This window comes from Chiloscyllium plagiosum, unplaced genomic scaffold, assembly GCF_037043375.1.
Source record: "Chiloscyllium plagiosum isolate Xiang-an unplaced genomic scaffold, Cpla_swu_hap1 HiC_scaffold_19, whole genome shotgun sequence".
In the NCBI taxonomy this organism is placed as follows: domain Eukaryota; kingdom Metazoa; phylum Chordata; class Chondrichthyes; order Orectolobiformes; family Hemiscylliidae; genus Chiloscyllium; species Chiloscyllium plagiosum.
In genome coordinates this window covers 24,516,017-24,538,433 of record NW_028270157.1, presented here as the reverse complement: position 1 = coordinate 24,538,433, position 22,417 = coordinate 24,516,017, and positions in this window count along the sequence as shown.

Here is a 22,417-nt window from a genome sequence, read left to right as displayed (position 1 = left end):
ACAGCAGCATCAAGAATTAAGTGAAAGCCCCTTTTCTTTCCTGAATCCTCCAGATTCCTTCTTCAGCAGAAGAGGGATAATTTCTGGGCACCTCGCTTGGAAATTCCTGGTAATGCAGAAACATTTCAGTTCTCACATTATAGTTCAGCTGAGGCACTGTGGCCAGCAATTGTTATCATGAGTTCTCCTGAGGCCTCTGTACCAAATGATTATTCCCAGCTAGAATTTATAAAGTTCAAACTCCAATTGGCTGCTGTCCCAACCTGTTGATTTATGCTTCCATTTTAGGCTTTGGATTAGCCCAGGTCTGGGGTTCAGTCACTTCTTGCAACTTTCAGATGAGGTAATTCTTCTATTAAATGTTTCCACTATAAATTTGAATAGCTTCATTCTTCCAGGTTTGATGAGGTAGGAATGAACTATTCAAAGTCCCAGGAAGGCCATTGTCATTGAATTTCTGTTTAATCTTATGGAAATGTTCATTGAATTTCAAATGTATTTTCTGATCCTTCTTGAGATCATTATAGCTTGGTTCCTCTATCTGGTCATGTTGTGGCTTTACAAGACATTGGTTGAGCCATTTTTGGAATATTGTGTTCAGTTATCATCTCCCAGCTATAAGAAGAATGTTGTCAAACTTGAAAGGATTCGGAAAATATTTACAAGGATGTTGCCAGGGTCGGAGGGTTTGTGCTACAGAGAGAGGCTGAATCGGCTGGGGTTGTTTCCCTTGAAGCATTGGAGGCTGAGGAGTCACGTTATATAGATCTATAAAATCATGAGGGGCATGGATAGGGTGAACATGCAAAGTCTTTTCTACAAGATAGGGGAGCCCAAAACTCGAGGGCATAGTTTTATGGTGAGAGGGGAAGGATTTAAAAGGGTCCTAAGGAGCAGCTTTTTCACGCAGAGGGTGGTGCATGTATGGAATGAGCTGCCAGAGGAAGTAGTCAAGGCTGGTACAATTGCAGCATTTAAAAGATATCTGGGTGGGTGTATGGATTTGAAGGGTTTAGAGGGATATGGGTCAAATGCTGGTAAATGGGACTAGAATTATTTAGAATAGTTGGTCAGCATGAACAAAGTGGACCAAAGGGTCTGTTCCCACGCTGTATACCTTTTTTTTAGAATACTTACAGTGTGGAAACAGGCCTTTTGGCCCCACAAGTCCACACCGACCCTCTGAAGAGCAATCCACCCATACCCATTCCCCTATATTTGCCCCTTCGCCTAACTCTATGGGCAATTTAGCATGGCCAATTCACCTAACCTGCACATTTTTGGACTGTGGTAGGAAACCGGAGCACACCCACGCAGACACGGGGAGAATGTGCAAACTCCACACAGACAGTTGCTTGAGGTGGAAATTGAACCCAGATCTCTGGCACTGTGAGGTAGCAGTGCTAACCACTGTGCCACTGTGCCACCCATCTTTATAAATGTAAAGTTAAGTGTAGTTGTAGTCACAAGAGAAGTCAGGTGACATTTTCAGCCATATATTAAAAGCTCCTTTGTGTCTATTTTCAAAAGATAATACTTTGTTGCAAAATCTGCAATGCTATAACTACTATTATGACGTTCAATTTCAGATAAATCAAGGAGAAGAGCAGGGCTGGAAATTGAGCTTTATTTCAAAATTTCTGCCACTGTGTTTGTCTATGGCAATGCATCTTGCAGCTGTGCGACATTGTTCTAGGAAGAAGGAGGGTCTTTATATTTTATAAAATACTTTTGAGCAATTCATTTGAACATAGGACTTCATAACATTTAAATCATAAAAGCAAGGTACCCCATCAGCTTCCTTAAAAGTTGAAATGGTCATGCCATGGTCAGGTTATAAAAGTATGGATGATGATCTTAACATTGGATGAGATAAGGCAGGACTGGAGTCTGGTAGATTTTGTTGGTGCAAGTCAGTGGTCTTGGTAATGGTCTGGATATGTTGTTAGAAATTCCTTTTCCTGTAGGGCACACCTTAATATATACCTCATTAGAATATTAAATGTTAGCATGATTAATATTTGTTGATAAAATATGTTTTCATTAAACATATACAAATTATGTTCAAGTTGCTGTTCCTCTGTATTTGTTCTCAGTGTCAGATTTTGTTACACTTTTGCTGTTGATGGAGGCTATTGCCTGAAGTAGGGATTATAGATATTTGCTTTGGCAACCTTTGTAATTTCTTATTATTTCCAGAGATCAGTCTTTATGAAATCATGACTTCACTGTTGGATCAAGGCATTTTGCAGTGTTTGAGTTCTTTTATTTTAACTCCTAAATCCTTCAAGTGAAACATTTCAAGAAATGCATCCAAACAAATTTGACTTTAACAACAACAGTGACTTATTTAATTTTAGATATTTTGCTAATGTTTTTAGCCATCCTTTTCTCCCCTTTTGATCTCTTTTCTTAAAGGTCATTGATTAGCCTAGATCCTATTGAATGGTGGAGCAGGTTCGAGGGGCCAAATAGGAACTCCTGTTCCTATTTCTTATGGTCTGTATAGATGCTCTGAGATATGGTTCATAGGTTCAATGGTATTTGTACAATGCATTTTTGGCAATAATTATGATAAATTGTTTGATCAAACGAGGATCATTGAAGCTGAGTCCAATTTTACCCACTATCATCCACCCACACTTCACCCTGATGAAGGCTGCACACCTCTATCTGAGTATCTCGACTTGAGTTTTTTTTGTTCTTCTTAACTTCAAAACAATTCAGTGAATCAGATTTTAGTATCTACACCACTGATCACACATCTTTTCACATTGCAAAAGGAGATCAGAAAGAATTCAGTGCCTATTAACATAGGGGTTTGACGCATTTCTAGTGGAGCTAAGGCGATCTATTACAGCATCTATATGCATATCCATTTACAACTCGTAGATATTCCAAATATAGAGCTGACTTGATGGGTTGAATAGCCTATTTCTGCTCTCAGGTCTTAGGTCTGCAGCCAGAGAATTAACGTTAGTTTATAGTTTACAGAAATGAGATGATTATTTTAGGCACAGCAGGGTCACACACAGACTGATGAGACAAATAACAAGAGATACTGGTCTCAGAGATAGTGATTGAATTATAAATGCAGGCTGAAGAATTTTCTCATTGGACTTCCTTTTATAAATTTCTACTTTGATTTTAGCTGAAAGAAGCAAAATTCAATGAAGAGCTTGAGCATGTTGTAGCTGGATAGAAGTTGAGTGTTTTTTTCTTGGATTGGAAGGATTCAGTTTGACTTCCGATCCACTGAGGTGATCTGGGATATAATGTAAGAGGTTGGTTAACTGAATGTCTCTCAGAAATTGCTACTAGTGTCCGGAGAGATGACAGTACTGGGCAACAGCAGTGGGACACTCTAACAGACATATCAGCTTATTTGTGAGTTTACAACCTGTTAAATATAAAAGATTGTTATTGTTCTGTTTTTGCCTTCAGCTGAGAATTAATGCAAGAAAACGAAGGCTGAAATTTTTCCCTTTTTCACATGAAGTATGGGGGCAGCTGTGTTAGATATAAATTAATTTGGCCCCATTGCCAAAGAAACCTGACAGATCAGATGCCAATTGGCTTAAGAGCTGACCAGAGAGCTGTTCAGAGAATCACAGGCCTCATTGCCAGAGGTTGCCAACCTGTCGATAGCTTCTAATTGCTTCTGGGTCTTAAAGACTAATGGTTAAAGTCTGTTGTTCAGGAGATGCAATGGAGAGGGTTTAGGTCTTTCTCAAATGCTTCCTGCGGGTTGGTGATCAGAGGAAAAGAAAGGCTGAGAGTCAGAGGCGAGAGTACTTGGGGTGCATTTCAGAGAACAACACCTACCCTCCATTCATGCCTCCAACAGCACCCATACAGGAGCAAATGGAACATCTTCCCACCATAAACAGCCAGCCGTTGTTGGTAGGGAGTGCATAGGTAATGTACCTCTGGTTTAATTACATCATCACCATAAGGGATTTATAGACATGCCAAGTACTATGCAACAAGTGGTACCTTCGTGGTCATTTGCAAGCCTATTACAAAGTAGTATAGGAATAAGCACCATACAATAATCACTCATAGACATGGTGATGAATGTATTCAGATCTTGGCATTCACTTACTGGAGTCTGCAATTCCTAGTCTTACAGACTGGGAAATAATTTGAGGAAAGCAGCGAAAATGGGTTTTTATTACACAGGAAATGCTCTACACCCCTTTTCACAAGTAACAATGCAAAAGAAGCATCATCTCCATGCCTCTACCCATTCTCCAAGGCCATGGAGATTCCCGAAAAGATTTAAAAAGTATCAGTGAGTTGGAAGCCATCTGCCAGATGTGAGGGTGGAATTTCATGTCTTCCATGGTAGTGAGTTTGGAGGTGGACTCTTCCATTGAATGGGAGGGTGTAAATTAAGCATCTCCAGTTTTCTACCCTTTGCTAATTAAATCCAGAATGAGAAGGCTTATGGAGGGCCTTTGTAACTGAGCACTAATTACACTAATTGAGGTCCGTAAAAGGCCGATGTTAAAAAGGTGTTAAAAAGAAACTGGCAATTCAAATTGAACTGTTCTTGCATTTCATCACTGCAGGCTCTGCTAAAATTGTACAAATTTACATGCTTAGCAGGTTACTTTTCACATCAGCTTCTGTAATAATAGAAATTTGGAGATAGAGACTATTGGATATATATTAGATTTTCTATGCAGTGGATGGAATATTCAACAGGGCTATGACAGCTGTGCTGAATTTACAAATGTTTCCAGTCCATGTAAAGCTCCATAACTGAAAGTTATATTTTTGCTTATATGTATTGTCCGTCTGTTTCCTTCCCTCTCGCCATTTTGGTAATTCATGGTTGGATATGGCTTCACCAGTGCAGGCTGTCAAGAACAACTGCAAATTGCTATTTATAGCACTTGTGATATCACCTTTGTTAAATAATGGGTGCACTCTTATAACTTTGTAAATTGTGCACTGCTTTGTCTATTGTGTAAAAGTTAGTCTGTGGCATTTTTTTGACAGTGAGGCAAGCAACAATCCTTTTGCAGTTGAAATTAAAAAGGAAAGGCATCCTGAATATTCCCTGAACCACAAAGCAACAGATGCTTATTGATCAATTCAGATGTTTATGAAGCTCCCATATCGAACCATGTTTACATCCAACAGTGAAACCATAAAAAGCTACCGCCAATCCCCTGACCATCTGTTATTTAAAATGCTATTTTAGAAAGTAGAAACATAGAAAATAGGAACAATAGTAGGCCATTTGGCCCTTTTGAGCCTGCGCCACCATTCAATGTAATGATGGCTGATTCTTCTACTCAGTACCCTGTTCCCATTTCTGCCCCACACCTTAGATTCTTTTAGTCTGAAGAATTGTAGCTATCTCCTTCTTGAAAACACCTTCAATTTCCAATCTGTTAGAAACAAACAAATTCAGAACACAAACTACGGCAACAAGGGAAACCCGACAAACATTTGAAAGTATAAAATGAATTCTCCCATAGGTAAGCTCCTTCCAAGGATGACACTAAAATAGCAGATGGTGCTTTCAACGACCACCTTCATATTCCAACAACACATCAAATGAATTGGCATGGAAATGAAATGGAAAACATCCCTTCTTTTAAGGTTATTTTCAATCAGTTTTGTGTGTATTATGATTAAGTGGATGCGATCCTGTGTCATGTTTTGTAATTTGTTACTTTTAAATACAAGACTTTATTTCCATTACAGTGGGGTCTAAATGTTACTTTATCTGAGTCAAAGAAATAACAATAGATTCTGTTCTGAAGAAGGATCACTGGTCTTGAAATGATAACCCTGTTTTCTATCTACAGATGCCAGACCTGCTGAGTTTCTCCAGCAAATTTCTATTTTTGTGTGACAATAGATCTGGATTGTAAAAATTAAAATTCAAGAGACTTTTTATTAGAACTGCTTTAGCATTAGCAAACATCATAGAATCACTCACTTTCTTGTAGAAGGAGACCATTCTGTCCATCTGTTTTCACTCTTTCCCTCTCTCTAGATTTCTTTTGATTTTCTCCTATGATTATCTTTCCTCATCCGAAAGTAATGACTACACTCAGATAAGAAATGATTTCAGCCAGGTATTGCAGTTCCTTTCCAAATCTCCTAATTGAGTATCACAGGAAGGTTGCAAGAACATGGGCACGTGTTAATTAAGGTTGGCTCATGAATTCTTTCCTCTCTCTATCTCTGAGTTTGAATATCTTACTCTTTTATACTGCTTCATCTGGCAATATGGTTGATGACTGACAGAATTCAAAGTGACAGGCAGTAATGAGTAGTTCTATGACTTTAATTTATCGCGAGGTTTCTAGATATCATAATCCTGCTGCTTAATGAAGAGAATATTTCATTTCACTTCGAGGGCATATATATTTTTTAAACATTTAACTTAATTTGAAAATTTGTCTTGGTTGAATATAATGCAACGCATTAATCAAACATCACTTAGCAGCTTTGAACAAGCTTTCTGTAGAAACATTGGCTAAAGATATTGAATCGCTCTTTAGAAAGGAAAACAGAACATATGTATGGCATTTAACGCAACAGAAACAGAAATTGCTGGAAAATCTCATCAGAGCTGGCAGAATCTGTAGGGAAAAACCAGAGTCATAGAATCATAGAGATATATAGCACAGAAACAGATCTTTTGGTTCAACTCGTCCATGCCGACCAGATATCTTAACCTAATCTAGTCCCATTTGCCAGCACTTTGACCATACCACTCTAAACCCTTCCCATTCATATACCCATTCAGATGTCATTAAATGTTGTAATTGTTACCAGCCTCCATCACTTCCTCTGGCAGCTCATTCTATAACATACATGACCCTCTGTATGAAAAGGTTGCCCCTTAGGTCCCTTTTAAATCTTTCCCTTTTCACCCTAAACCTATACCCTGGACTCCCCCACTCCAGGGAAAAGATTTTGTCTATTTATCCTATCCATACCCCCCACGATTTTATAAATCTTTATAAGGTCACCCCTTAGCCTCAAACACTTCAGGGAAAACAGCCCCAGCCGGTTCAACCTCTCCCTATAGCTCAAATCCTCCAACCCTGAAAGCATCTTTGTAAATCTTTTCTAAACACTTTCAAGTTTCACAACATCAGAACTACGGTTTATCAGAGACCAGAATTGCACACAAAATTCCAAAAATGTCCTAACCAATGTTCTATACAGCCGCAACATGACCTCCCAACTCCTTTACTCAATGTTCTGACAAATTATGGAGAGCATACCAAATGCCTTCTTCACTACCCTATCTAGCTGTGACTACTTTCAAGAAACTATGAACCTGCGTTCCAAGGTCTCTTTGTTTAGCAACATTACCCAGGACCTTACCATTAAGTGTGTAAGTCCTGCTCTGAAATGCCTTTCCAAAATGCAGCACTTCGCATTTATCTAAATTAAACTCCATCTGCCACTCCTCAGCCCATTGTGCCCATCTGATCAAGATCCCATTGTAATCTGAGGTAAGCTTCTTCACTGTCCATTACAACTCAAATGTTGGTGTCATCTGAAAACTTACTAACTATACATCCTATGTTCACATCCAAATCATTTATATAAATAATGAAAAGCAGTGGACCCAGCACCAATCCTTGTGGCACATTACTGGTCATGTGCCTCCAGTCTGAAAGGCAACCCTCCACTACCACCCTCTGTCTTTGACCTTTGAGCCAGTTCTGTATCCAAATGGTTAGTAGTCCCTGTATTCCATGAGATCTAACCTTGCTAACCAGTCTCCCATGGGGAACCTTGTCAAGCACCTCACTGAAGTCTATATAGATCATGTCTACCACTCTGCCCTCAACAATCCTCTTTGTTCCTTCTTCAAAAAGCCTAATCAAGTTCATGAGACATGATTTCCCACATACAAAGCCATGTTGAATATCCCTAATCAGTTCTTGCCTTTTTAAATACATGTAAATCCTGTCCCTCAGGATTCCCTCCAACAATTTGCCCACTTCCAATATCAGGCTCACCGATCTGTAGTTCCCTGGCTTGTCCTTACCACCTTTCTTAAATAATGGCACCATATTAGCAAACCTCTAGTCTTCAGGCACCTTACCTGTGACTATTGATGATACAACTATCTCAGCATGGGGCCCAACAATCACTTCCCTAGCTTCCCACAGAGTTCTAGGTTACACCTGATCAGGTCCTGGGGATTTATCCACTTTTATATGTTTCAAGACATCCCACACCACCTCCTCTGTAATTTGGACATTTTTCAAGATGTCACCCTCTTTTCCTCATGTTCTATATCTTCCACAGCCTTTTCCACAGCAAACACTGATGCAAAGTAATTGTTCAGCATCTCCCATCTCCAATGGCTCCACACATGGGCTGCCTTGCTGATCAATGTTTCGGGTCTAGCCACCCTTCTTCAGAACTGATGGGAGCTAGGAAAAGTTTGGTTTTTATACAAAGATAGGTTGGAAGGGTGGAGTAGGAGTAAATGATAGGTCGAGATAGAGCTCAAAGAGAGAGGAAAACAGTTGGACAGACAAAGGTATGGATAAAAACCAGACTGGGGGAATGAATAGCTGCTAATGTGGACTATTAGTAGCTAGCAGTGAATAGCGTGTGGTAGCAGCTCATGTAATTACAGGCATGGGTGTGTGGGGGTGGGGTAAAGCATGGGGAAAGGTGCTCAAGACGTAAAATCGTTAAACTCGATACTAAGTTCATAAGGCTCTGGTGTTTCCAAGTGGAAAATGAGATGCTGTTCTTCCAGGTTGCGCTGAGTTTCACTGGAGTACTGCAGCAAGCCTGAGACAGAGATGTTGGCCAGGGAACACGGTGGTGTGTTGAAGTGGCAAGCATCTGGAAGTTCAGGTTTTATTTTGCTGACAGAATGTAGGTGATGTGCAAAATGGATACCCAGTGTAGAAGAGACAACATTGTGAGCACCGAATATAGTAGACCAGATTGAGCGAAGTACAGGTAAAGTGCTGCTTCACCTGGAAGCTGTGTTTGGTACCTTGGATACTGAGGAGGAATGAGTAATTGAACAGGTATTACACCTTCTGTGATTGCAGGAGAAGGTGCCACAATGTTGTCAGGATGTGTTGGGAGTGAAGGAGGAGTGGATCAGGAGGTCCCGGAGGGAAAAGTCCCTGCAAAAGGTTGACAAGGGAAGGGAGGGGAATACGTTCTGAAAAAGGGTCTCTGGACCCAAAACATTAACTCTGATTTCTCTCCACAGATGCTGCCAAACCCACTCGGATTTTCCAGTAATTTCCATTTTGTTTTGGAAGGGAAAATGTGTCTGGTGATAGAAACCCACTGGAGATGGTAGAATGGCAGCTAATGATCCTTTGGATGTGGATGCTGGTGGAATGGAAGGTGAGCACAAAGGGAGACCCTACTGTTGTCGTGGGAGAGAGGAGTGGGGGTAAGGACCGAGGTACAGAAGATGAGTCGGACTCGGCTGAGGGCCTTGTCAACCATGGTGATGGGGAATGATTGGTTGGGGAAGAAGGTGGACGTTTCGGATGCCCCTCTTGTCGAAGTTGACATAATCAGAACAGGTGGGATGGAGGCGGAGGAACTGGGAGAATGGAATAGGGTCTTTACAGGAAGCAGGGTGTGAGGATATATAGTCAAGGTAACTGTGGGAGTTAGTGGGTTTGTGCTGGATATTTGTGGCCAGCCTATTCCCAAAATAGAAATAGAGGTGTTGAGGAAGGGAAGGGAGGAATCAGAAACAGACCAGGTGAAGGTGACAGCGGGATGGAATTTAATGCCCCTCCCCCAGCAATGTTTAAAGATGAGGGCGAGCATTTAATCAGGTGAATGTGTATGACATGAAAGCCCTGCCACCTTCCCAGAAAACGGGCGTAATTTGAACGATCACTCCTCAGAAGCTAACCACAGTAAAGTATTTTGGCTATGCTCAATGTTAAGTTACTAGTAAATTCTAAAGTTACCACCTGAAACAAATGATGAAATATTTGTAAACACTCAGTAAAAAAACAATTCTCCTCCTTTATTTTTCTTCCTTGTCCTTCAGGGCTCCCTCTTCTGAGGGATGTCATCTCCCATACCTCAACTCAACCTAGATTCCAGAAATTGAGTGTCAAGGAGTCATTCGACCATGAAAGATATCACAAATAAACTTATTCCTGTTGCTGCCAAGCATCTGTGTTTCTATTTGTTTGAAGTAATCATCAAATAGTGATCAAAATATCAACACATTCTGTTAATTTTGCTCCCCACTCTCTTCTCACTACAGTGATGCTATAGGTAATTGTATCAACCCAATTACTGCTACATGTTAAGTCAGCAATCATTGCACAGAAATGGATCTTACGGTCTGTACACTGAATGCTTAAAAAAACAAATTATTCACCTAATTATTTTTAGCTTTCCTTAAAATAACATTCTGTGCTCTTGCAATTGAGGTTTCAAAATTCCTTATGGACACTTGTGGTTTCCTAATTCTCCACAACATTTCCCTTTTAGGAACTTATGCTCTTGGCATGCTTTGAACCACAAATTAGTGGAATTTCTAAAAGATTGCAGGCTATAAATGAGCCAGAAGTCAGGAAGCAGTTCTCTAGAGATCTTTCATCTTTGCAGTACACATGCATCTTTAACCGTCTGGTTTGAAAATGTCTTATGTCTTAGAACTCTCCTGTGTTATGTACAATGTTGAAGGCTAGCAGTGGGTAACCACACTATCTTTCTGGCAGCATTATTTGAAGTCAGGCCAGACAGCATGTCTCTCTACTGCTAGTAAGAATCTGTAAGGAAATGTATTTGGGCAGGCACAACTCGGTTTCCAATCAGCTAAAGTAATTCAAAGGACAAAATCGCCCATAATTAGCCATCAGCTGCCACAAAATTAATAGCTTCATTCAAAGAATTTGTACAAAAAGTTGCCTCTTGTGTAAGTAAAATTACATTGAAAGAACTTAGGGCTGGAAGAGGTTTGTACTGCTTCTCCAAGCTTACCACAGATTCAGAAGAGCCAAAGAAACCTTAGTAAGAATATCCTTCACTTTGACAATCTCTTCATTCTCACAAATCAAGGCTGGACAAACAAGAACTTTGACTACTTTCAACTTTCAAGCTTTTATTTCTTGCTGGATAAAGTTCATTGCCCAGAGTGTTATTGGTATTCCAAATAAAGGCAAAGAATTTGTAAATATTAACATATACAGTTTCAACTTGATAAGGAATTGATACAAGGTACTATATGCAGGAATCCAATGTTACTGGTGTTAGTCAGATTAGCTGCAGCTTCCACCTCCTCTGCCCCAGCAACATGTAAACATTGATAATAGATGGCAGCTCCTGTACATGTTGCCCAGCTTTGCTGAACATGTGTCATCTGGATGTTTTCAAAAAGGAGCTAACATAGCTCTCAGGGCTACAGGAATAAAAGGATATGGGGTAAAAGCAGAAAAAGGATACTGAGTTGGATAATCAACCATGATACTGAATGATGGAGCAGGCTTGAATTGTTGAGTGGATTCTGGATTAGTGGTGCTGGAAGAGCACAGCAATTCAGCCTGAACTGCTGTGCTCTTCCAGCACCACTAATCCAGAATCTGGTTTCCAGCATCTGCAGTCATTGTTTTTACCTCGTTGAATTGTTGAGTGGCCTAGTCCTGTTCCTATTTTCTATGTTTTTATAAATGACTACATTATTGATGTGTGTTATTGGCTTAGTAACCCCCTCATGGCCATGTTGTAATAAGAACAGATGAAACAAAAGCTTTAATAAATTGCCATTTCTCAATTCACCAAAAAATGTTTTGGGTTACATTCACAATGAATCCCGTTACATCTGGTTCAAAATATTACCAATTCCTGATATATCTCTCAGTTTGGAAATAAAACAATTTATATTAGGATCTGCTGCATACCTCACTCCTAACTATTCTCTGTATTGATTGCTGCAGATTGAATCTTTCTTTGCCTCTAAACATCCTAACACAATTAAGTTTTTACTTAATTGCAGTTGCTGATGGTTCTAGTTAACTGTTTCATTTACTGTATTGTTTATCCTGGATGCAAGCTATTGTGTGGACATGTCACTCTGGAGCAGGGCTCAATCATAAAATTGCTACAGTGCAGATAGAGGCCACTTGGCCTATCAAATCTGCACTGACCCTTCAAAGTAAACAAGCCGGATGGTGGAAGAACACAGCAAGCCAGGCAGCATCAGGAGGTGGAGAAGTCCCTTTCAAAGAGCATTCCACCCAGAACCACCCCATCCCCACATTTGCCATGACTAATCCACCAAACCTGCACATCCCTGGACACTACAGGGCAATTTAACATGCCAATCCACCCTAACCAACACATGTTTAGATTGTGTGAGAAAACCAGAACACCCAGCAGAAATCCATGCAGACAGACGGAGGAAATGCAAACTCCACAGTCACCCAAGGTTGGAATCAAACCCAGGTCCCTGAAGGTGTGATGCAGGAGTGCTAACCACTGGGCCCCTGGGTCACCGCTTCATTCACCTCCTTGAGTATATTCAGCTCCTTGAGCCTACTCTGCCACTTAATAAGATCATGATTGATCTGACTATGAACTCAAGCCCACATTTCTTGCACAGCAAGACCCAGCACTGATATCTGTGTCACATCGCTCTTATACCTTGCCTACCTGAAAAAGATCCATTCATACTTCCTCTGAGCAGCCAGTCTTCTATTCATGCTCTATTCCATTTCCTACACTATTAGCTTATATTTTCCACAATAATGTTTGATGTGGTATCTTGTCTTCCTATGACCTACAAAATGATGTCATCTGAGCAGTTAGTTTTTTTTTGAGGAGTGAGTCTTTCTCTCTATTGTTTTTGTTATCCTCTAAATCCTTTTCTTGAAAACAATCTTTATTTTCTTGTGAAAAGAGGATACTTTATCTTTCTCACCTCCAACAATGACATTCATGGTAGGTTGTACCTGGGGGTTGCAGTGAGAGAGGGACTCACTGAAATCTTTGTAGAGGGACATTCATGAAACAGTCCATCAGCCAAACACGAGTATGACACTTTGTACCTCTTACTCTAGTCCTATTTTTCAAGCTTTCCCCTTTCATGCTTTTCAGAATGAGTTAAAGGCTCTTCTCACTATGGTGGGGTTGCAGGATGCCTACAAGTGGCAGATTGTATAGCCCTTTGAAAGTTTTCCACAACTGTTACACAAGTCTGCACAAATGTCCATTCAGAATGATTTATTAACACATTCTCTCTTCTTTTGGTCTGCCATTTTGTTCTCTTTCCCACCTGCACCTCCACACTGACTCTGTGCAGCTTTTTCTTTCCTTCTACATTCCCTCATAAATACATTTTACCTTTAACCACCTCCAAAGCCATTTCTTTTTCATTTAACTTGCCTGTGTTTGTGCCTGATCTTGCTCCTATTTACTTCCAGCCCTCCTTCTCAGTCGAATGAGATATAAGGAAATCTCAACTGAATGAGTATGAACTCCTTCATCATAAACTCAAACTTTATTAAGATTGAATATTGGGAGCCACTTTCATTCTTTATGATACCTTTAAGGTTTCATTTCAAATGCAATGCCATATTTTCAATGCGTTAGCCGTGAAGTCATTGTAATTAAAATGGTTCCATAAAAGAAGGGTGTCTACACACACAGATGTACAAACGGCCTGAGGAAACATAAGGCATGTAAGTGAAGAATTACAGGATGTACTTACAAGGCAAATTCAAATTAATGTATAGGCTTGTTTTAGTTTTTTTTCTTCTACAGTCTAACTGCGGTAGTGCATATATTTTAGAAGAAAGTGAGGACTGCAGATGCTGGAGATCAGAGCTGAAAATGTGTTGCTGGAAAAGTGCAGCAGGTCAGGTAGCATCCAAGAATCCAAGGATTCCTGAAGAAGGGCTCATGCCCGAAACGTCGATTCTCCTGCTCCTTGGATGCTGCCTGACCTGCTGCGCTTTTCCAGCCACACATTTTCAGCTTGTGCATATATTTTCCCCAGCACTCATGTTGTGTGTGTGTGTAGGTATGAGACACAGTGAAAGACAACAGGTGTACAAATCTTTATTCAATTCCCACCATTAGAAAGAAAGGAAACACCCAAGTGGCCAGTGACAAGCAATGCCCTTCTTTTTTTTTTACCCAGGTGGCCAGTGACAAGCACTGCCCTTAACACTCCTGTCGATATTTTTCTTTGGAATCCCCTGTTTCTTTTTTTTAGTGCTTATTATTTTTCCCCAGCACCCATGGTGTGTGTGTGTGTGCAGGTGTGAGACTCTCCTCTTTATATTTTTTTTCTTTTTAGCAATGCCCTTCTCATCAAAGGCAATGCTGCATGATAGGCTCGTTCTGTTGTCCCTATAGTGATTGGAACCAGGTGGATCTCATTGACTACAAGATACTTGATTGGGGTTGTTAACCTGGACCAGTCTGGTAAGTCCTATCTGACCAGTATAATCAGGGGATTCCCACCTGCACACACACACCATGGGTGCTGGGGATAAAATAAGCACTACCGCACTTAGGCGGAAAAAAAAAAAAAAAAATATAATCAGGGGATTCCCACCTGCACACACACACCATGGGTGCTGGGGAAAAAATAAGCACTACCGCACTTAGGTGGTAGTGTGGGGGTTAAAGGGGAAAAAAAAAGGAAGAGAAAAAAAAAGAAAAAAAAAAAAAATATAATCAGGGGATTCCCACCTGCACACACACACCATGGGTGCTGGGGAAAAAAATAAGCACTACCGCACTTAGGTGGTAGTGTGGGGGAAAAAAAAAACCAGGAAAAAAAAAAGAAAAAAAAAAAGAAAAGTAAAAAACAAAATAGAAAAAAAAGAAAAAAAATAAATGGGGGAAAGGTGGGAGGGGCGGGGGCTTGCTGGGTCTGTATTGTCTGAACTTTTGTATGAAAAAAAAAAAAAGAAAAAAAAAATATAATCAGGGGATTCCCACCTGCACACACACACCATGGGTGCTGGGGAAAAAAATAAACACTACCGCACTTAGGTGGTAGTGTGGGGGGGTTAAAAAAAATAAAAAATAAACAGGAGTATTTGCCTTAGAGTGGTCGGAAGGTGGGAGGGGCGGGGGCTTGCTGGGCTTGTATTGTCTGCACTAAAAAAAAAAGACAAGCAGGGGATTTCACTGTGTCTCACACCTGCACACACACACCATGGGTAAAAAAAAAAAAAAAATAATCAGGGGATTCCCACCTGCACACACACACCATGGGTGCTGGGGATAAAATAAGCACTACCGCACTTAGGTGGTAGTGTGGGGATTAAATTTTTAAAAAAAATAAAAAAATAAAATGGTGTCTCTACCGCAGTTAGGCAGTAGTGTGGAAAAAAAAAAGAAAAAAAAAATAGGGATTCACACAGCACTGCCCTTTGATGGGAAAGGCACTAAAAAAAAAAGTATAATCAGGGGATTCCCACCTGCACACACACACCATGGGTGCTGGGGATAAAATAAGCACTACCGCACTTAGGTGGTAGTGTGGGGGTTAAATAAATAAATAAATAGAAAAAAAAGAAAAAAAAAATATAATCAGGGGATTCCCACCTGCACACACACACCATGGGTGCTGGGGATAAAATAAGCACCAGTGCACTTAGGTGGTAGTGTGGAGAAAAAAGAAAAAAAAAATATTACCAGGACGTTCCAAAAAAAGAAAAAGAAAAATAGGAAAAGAAAATAAATAATCAGGGGATGAATCAGGACGGGCTGTCCTAGAGGTGGTCGAACGGTGTGTCAGGGCGGACCGAGAACTGGAAGAGGCATGGGGTGGACCGAGAACCGGAAGGTGGGTAGGGGCGGGGGCTTGCTGGGTCTGTATTGTCTGCACTTTTGTATGTAATGGTATTGTCTAATGTACAAATGTCATTGTCACTGTCTTGTCATATGTGGAACTGGGATTTGAGGTTTGTCCTCCTCTCCCTGTAAAATGGTTGAACGGTAGGGTTCGGGGCCTAGCTTTGCTGCTCCTCTCCCTTGTAAAACTGCTGTCTTTTGTGTACAGCTGTCAATGCTTTTTGTAAACTGTTTTGTAATTTGTTTAATAAAATAAACAGGAGATTAATAAGCACTACCGCACTTAGGTGGTAGTGTGGGGGAAAAAAAAATAAACAGGAGATTCAGAGGTCTTCTCAGTTTAGAGGAAAAAAAAATATATATAATCAGGGGATTCCCACCTGCACACACACACCATGGGTGCTGGGGATAAAATAAGCACCAGTGCACTTAGGTGGTAGTGTGGAGAAAAAAGAAAAAAAAAATTACCAGGACGTTCCAAAAAAAGAAAAAGAAAAACAGGAAAAAAAAATAAATAATCAGGGGATGAATCAGGACGGGCTGTCCTAGAGGTGGTCGAAAGGTGTGTCAGGGCGGACCGAGAACTGGAAGGGGCATGGGGTGGACCGAGAACCGGAAGGTGGGTAGGGACGGGGGCTTGCTGGGTCTGTATTGTCTGCACTTTTGTATGTAACGGTATTGTCTAATGTACAAATGTCATTGTCAATGTCTTGTCATAGGTGGAACTGGGATTTGAGGTTTGTCCTCCTCTCCCTGTAAAATGGTTGAACGGTAGGGTTCGGGGCCTAGCTTTGCTGCTCCTCTCCCTTGTAAAACTGCTGTCTTTTGTGTACAGCTGTCAATGTTTTTTGTAAACTGTTTTGTAATTTGTTTAATAAAATAAAAAATAAAAAAAATATAAACAGGAGATTCAGAGTCTTCTCAGTTTAGGGGACTGACTTTGTGCTATAGTCAGTGTGTTACTGTTAAAAAAAAATATATAATCAGGGGATGAATCAGGACGGGCTGTCCTAGAGGTGGTCGAAAGGTGCTGAGGGTGGTTAGTGAAGCCGGAAGGTGGGTAGGCCGTCCTGACTGCTGTCACCCTGGGCGGGTACCGGGGCGGGCTGTCCTAGAGGTGGTCGAAAGTTGTGTCAGGGCGGACCGAGAACTGGAAGGGGCATGGGTGGACCGAGAACCGGAAGGTGGGTAGGGGCGGGCTGCCTTAGAGTGGTCGGAAGGTGGGAGGGGCGGGGGCTTGCTGGGTCTGTATTGTCTGCACTTTTGTATGTAACGGTATTGTCTAATGTACAAATGTCATTGTCACTGTCTTGTCATAGGTGGAACTGGGATTTGAGGTTTGTCCTCCTCTCCCTGTAAAATGGTTGAACGGTAGGGTTCGGGACCTAGCTTTGCTGCTCCTCTCCCTTGTAAAATTGCTGTCTTTTGTGTACAGCTGTCAATGTTTTTTGTAAACTGTTTTGTAATTTGTTTAATAAAATAAAAAAATATATAATCAGGGGATGAATCAGGACGGGCTGTCCTAGAGGTGGTCGAAAGGTGTCAGAGCAGCCGAGAGCCAGAAGGCACGTAGGGGCGGGCTGAGATCCGGAAGGCTTGTGGGCTACCCTACACGCTGTCGTCCCAGGGAAGGGGACGGGCTGTCCTAGAGGTGGCCGAAAGGTGTGCCAGGATAGCCCACTGGTCGGAGGTGCAACGGGGTGGGTGAGAGCCCAATGGTACGTAGGGGCAGACCGAGAGCCAGAAGGTGGGTAGTTGTCCTCAGCGCTGTCACCCCAGGCAGGTACCGGGGCGGGCTGCCCCAGAGGTGGTCGGAAGGTGCTGAGGGTGGTTAGTGAAGCCGGAAGGTGGGTAGGCTGTCCTGACCGCTGTCACCCTGGGCGGGTACTGGGGCGGGCTGTCCTAGAGGTGGTCGAAAGGTGTGTCAGGGCGGACCGAGAACTGGAAGGGGCATGGGGTGGACCGAGAACCGGAAGGTGGGTAGGGGCGGGCTGCCTTAGAGTGGTCGGAAGGTGAGAGGGATGGGGGCTTGCTGGGTCTGTATTGTCTGCACTTTTGTATGTAACAGTACTGTCTAATGTACAACTGTCACTGCTGTTGTCTCTTTATATCTTTGTGAAACTGGGATTTGAGGTTTGTCCTCATGTCCCTGTAAACTGTTTGAATGGTAGGGTTTGGGGCCTGGCTTTGCTGCTCCTCTCCCTTGTAAAATTGCTGTCTCTTGTATGCAGCTGTAAATGTAACTGTTTGTTGTAAACTGTTTTTGTAATTTGTTTAATAAAATAAAATATAACCAGGAGATTAGAATTCCCCTTAGTTCAGGGATTGACTCTGTGTTGGCTGGTATTGCAGTCAGTCTGTTACTGTCCCCCTTTTTTTTTTGAAGGGGGAAAAACCTGATTCCTGAACTGGCATTCCTTTTAGTGAGGACTGATTGTTAAACTCCTGATGCACATAATGTGTTTCAGGTATAACTCAGTTCTCATTAGGGGGTTGTTGTTTCACTGGCTGGTTACAGCCTGTGTTACTCTCTCCTCTTTCTGAGAAAAGGACAATGTTAATTTTATGGTAGGGCTTAGCCCTTGGACTGTAGTTTTCTTTGTTTTTTGTATGTGTCTTCACTTTTTATTGGTGTTTTGGACTGAGTCCTGTGGAAGACCTACATTTTACCAGAGGAACTGTTCCTGTGGGGAGGCCTAGCCCTGGGACTGGGCCTTTGAAGATTGAACACCTGTGTGTGCTGGGAGGTGAGCAGTTGCTGTATCCTGGAGTTTGGGAGAAGACCTTTCCTTCAGGAGCGGACCAAACCCCTGTGAGTTAACTGCACCTGTACTATGTACTGTGTTCTTGAGTGGGCCTGGCTCTCCAAGGCTGGACCAGGACTCCATTGAGACTGAACTGTGTGCTGTGGGGTGTGCATTTGCTGCCTCCAGGAGTGGACTCTGCCCTTGATTGTGGACTGTTTTTTAACAACGGTCTCTGCAGTTTGGAGCGGCCTCTAATTCTGACATTGCACATTGTGTACTGGAGTGGATTCTTCCTGGAAATGGATTCCATATCTTGAAGACTGTGTATAAATTTGGACTGTGTACCAGAAGGGAGTTTTTTTGGGTAACTAACTGTATTGTGGTGTTTCCTGGGTCTATCACCCGCACTGTCTTGTGTGTCCCTGGGTCTGGCAGGCCTTGCTGTGAGCTGGGAAGCTCATGGGTCGTCCTGAAAGCTGTCACACCGAGAGCCGGAGAGTGGGTAGGCCATGCTGTGAATCTGAAGGTTGGTAGGCTGTCCCAAAAGCCGGAGGGTGGGTAGGCCACCCTGATGCCCGTCGCCCTGAGAGCCAGATGGTGGGTACGCTGTTCTGAGCACTGTCATCCCGATAAGGGGTAATCGGGACGGGCTGTCCTAGAGGTGGTTGAAAGGTGTCAGAGCAGCCGAGAGCCAGAAGGCGTGTAGGGGCGGGCTGAGATCCGGAAGGCTTATGGGCTACCCTACACGCTGTCGTCCCAGGGAAGGGGACCGGCTGTCCTGGAGGTGGCCGAAAGGTGTGCCAGGATAGCCCACTGGTCGGAGGAGCAATGGGGTGGGTGAGAGCCCAATGGTACGTAGGGGCAGACAGAGCCAGAAGGTGGGTAGCCGTCCTCAGCGCTGTCACCCCGGGCAGGTACCGGGGCGGGCTGCCCCAGAGGTGGTCGGAAGGTGCTGAGGGTGGTTAGTGAAGCCGGAAGGTGGGTAGGCCGTCCTGACTGCTGTCACCCTGGGCGGGTACCAGGGCGGGCTATCCTAGAGGTTGTGGAAAGGTGTCAGGGTGGACTGAGAACTGGAAGGGGCATGGGGTGAACTGAGAACTGGAAGGTGGGAGGGGTGGGGGCTTGCTGAGTCTGTATTGTCTGCACTTTTGTATGTAATAGTACTGTCTAATGTACAACTGTCATTGCTGTTGTCTTTATATCTTTGTGAAACTGGGATTTGAGGTTTGTCCTCATGTCTCTGTAAACCGTTCGAATGGTAGGGTTTGGGGCCTGGTTTTGCTGCTCCTCCCTTGTAAAATTGCTGTCTCTTGTATGCAGCTGTAAATGTAACTGTTTATTGTAAACTGTTTTTGTAATTTGTTTAATAAAAAAAAATATATAATCAGGGGATGAATCAGGACGGGCTGACCTAGAGGTGGTCAAAAGGTGTGTCAGGGCGGACTGAGAACTGGAAGGGGCATGGGGTGGACCGAGAACCGGAAGGTGGGTAGGGGTGGGCTGCCTTAGAGTGGTCGGAAGGTGGGAGGGATGGGGGCTTGCTGGGTCTGTATTGTCTGCACTTTTGTATGTAACAGTACTGTCTAATGTACAACTGTCATTGCTGTTGTCTCCTTATATCTTTGTGAAACTGGGATTTGAGGTTTGTCCTCATGTCCCTGTAAACTGTTTAAATGGTAGGGTTTGGGGCCTGGCTTTGCTGCTCCTCTCCCTTGTAAAATTGCTGTCTCTTGCTGCAGCTGTAAATGTAACTGTTTGTTGTAAACTGTTTTCGTAATTTTGTTTAATAAAATAATATAATCAGGGGATGAAAGGTGTGTCAGGGTGGACCAAGAACTGGAAGGTGGGTAGGGGCGGGCTGCCTTAGAGTGGTGGGAGGGGAGGGGTGGGGGCTTGCTGGGTCTGTATTGTCTGCACTTTTGTATGTACCAGTACTGTCTAATGTACAACTGTCATTGCTGTTGTCTCTTTTATATCTTTGTGAAACTGGGATTTGAGGTTTGTCCTCATGTTCCTGTAAACTGTTTAAATGGTAGGTTTGGGGCCTGGCTTTGCTGCTCCTCTCCCTTGTAAAATTGCTGTCTCTTGTATGTAGCTGTAAATGTAACTGTTTGTTTGTTGTAAACTGTTTTTGTAATTTGTTTAATAATATAAAAATAAACAGGACATTAAATTGTAAAAAAATATAATCAGGGGATTTAGAATCTCCTCAGTTCAGGTGACTGACTCCACGCTGGCTGGCCACAGCCAGTATACTGTGCACAGATAAATAAAGGGTGACTTGGCGACAGGATACCTGCTTCTGGCCAGTTTTAACAGTGGCAATGGGAGAACACAGTACATGCCTGAAGAACATTCATATTATAGTTGGGATAAGCATTTCTGAAAGCATGCCTTTTTTGGGAAGCTTGACGAATTCGATCCTGCCTTCAAAGACTGGGCCCAATATGTAGAAATAATGTGATTTTTTTTTTCCGGGCAAATGATATTGGTGCTGATGAAAAGCAACAAGTAATGCTTTCGACTGCATGTGGAACCACAGCATTTTGGTTATAAGGGACTTAACTTTCCCAGAGGCACCAGACACTACAGCCTGCCAGGAGTTGATAGATTTGGTTAATAAATATTACGAATCCAAGCCTCTAGTTCAGAGATGCTATCGGTTTTATCTGACTGTTAGCGAACCAGGGGAATTAGAGTATATCTTAAAGTTGAATGGCATTCAGCACAAAAGTCCAGCTCTATACCATCCATCGCCCAAAGTCTGGTGAAAAGAACAATCCAAACGTTGGACTGCTGGTGGGCTTAAAGAAGCTGTCTACACCGTCACTCAATACCAAACTGTCCTAGTTCCTGTTTGATTATCCACTAACCCCTCATGCAACAACAGGAATAGCTCCAGCAGATTTGCTAATAAAGGTGAAGCTCCACACTAGGGTAAACCTGATATTTCCAGACCTGGAGGGGGGAGGGTGAAACAGCAACAGGAATGCCAATGCCTGCTATATGCGTCCTCTAAGTGAGAGAGTCAATTTAGTGCAGGAGACTAAGTTTGGAGCCAGAACAATGGAAATTGCCCTGTATTGGTACGAGGCAAGGTTGACACAAGGTCAGGCCCTGTGATTTACAAGGTTTGTGTAAGTGATCCTGAACAAACGTGTGGATCAGCTGAAAGTTGCTACCTCGCAAATGAGCAAACCATGCCTAGCCACTCAGAACAGCCAGAAACCAGTCAGAAACCATGGGTTCTCCCCTTCCATCGAGTTTCGAAGGAACCTCAGAGTCCAAGATGGATGCAGCCTCGATACTGTTATCATTGGAAAAAGGGGAGGAAACTCTCCTTAGATGCTCCAGATGTGAGAGACAGGCTATGGTCCAGTACATGCCACCTATGTCACAGTCTGAATCAGATTAACTGAACCTGGTGCAAAAACGTTGCAGGAAAACCTTCAAGAGTAAGAGTGACCTACATCCCTGGGCTTAGTGGGGAGAGGGATGTAGTGATTGGAAAAGGGTGGATCTCATTGACTGTGAGATCCTTGATTGGGATTGTTTATTTGGGCCAATCAGGAAGTCTAGACCAATATAACCATGCTTTCAGAAATGCTACAGAATCTTCTCAGTTTAGGGACTGACTCTGAGCTGGCTGGTGTACTGTTCACAAGTGAATACATGGTGACTAAAGATATCAGCCTCTGTGCAATTATTTTAGCCTTAAATTCAGTGCATTCCATTGTACAAAACTGAAAGAAGGTATGTAATGGAGATTACCATGTGCCATTATGTAAACAGTAATATCTACAAGCCTCAACACAACTATCTAACAATTACAGTTGAGGAGGTTTTGCAGACAAAATTCA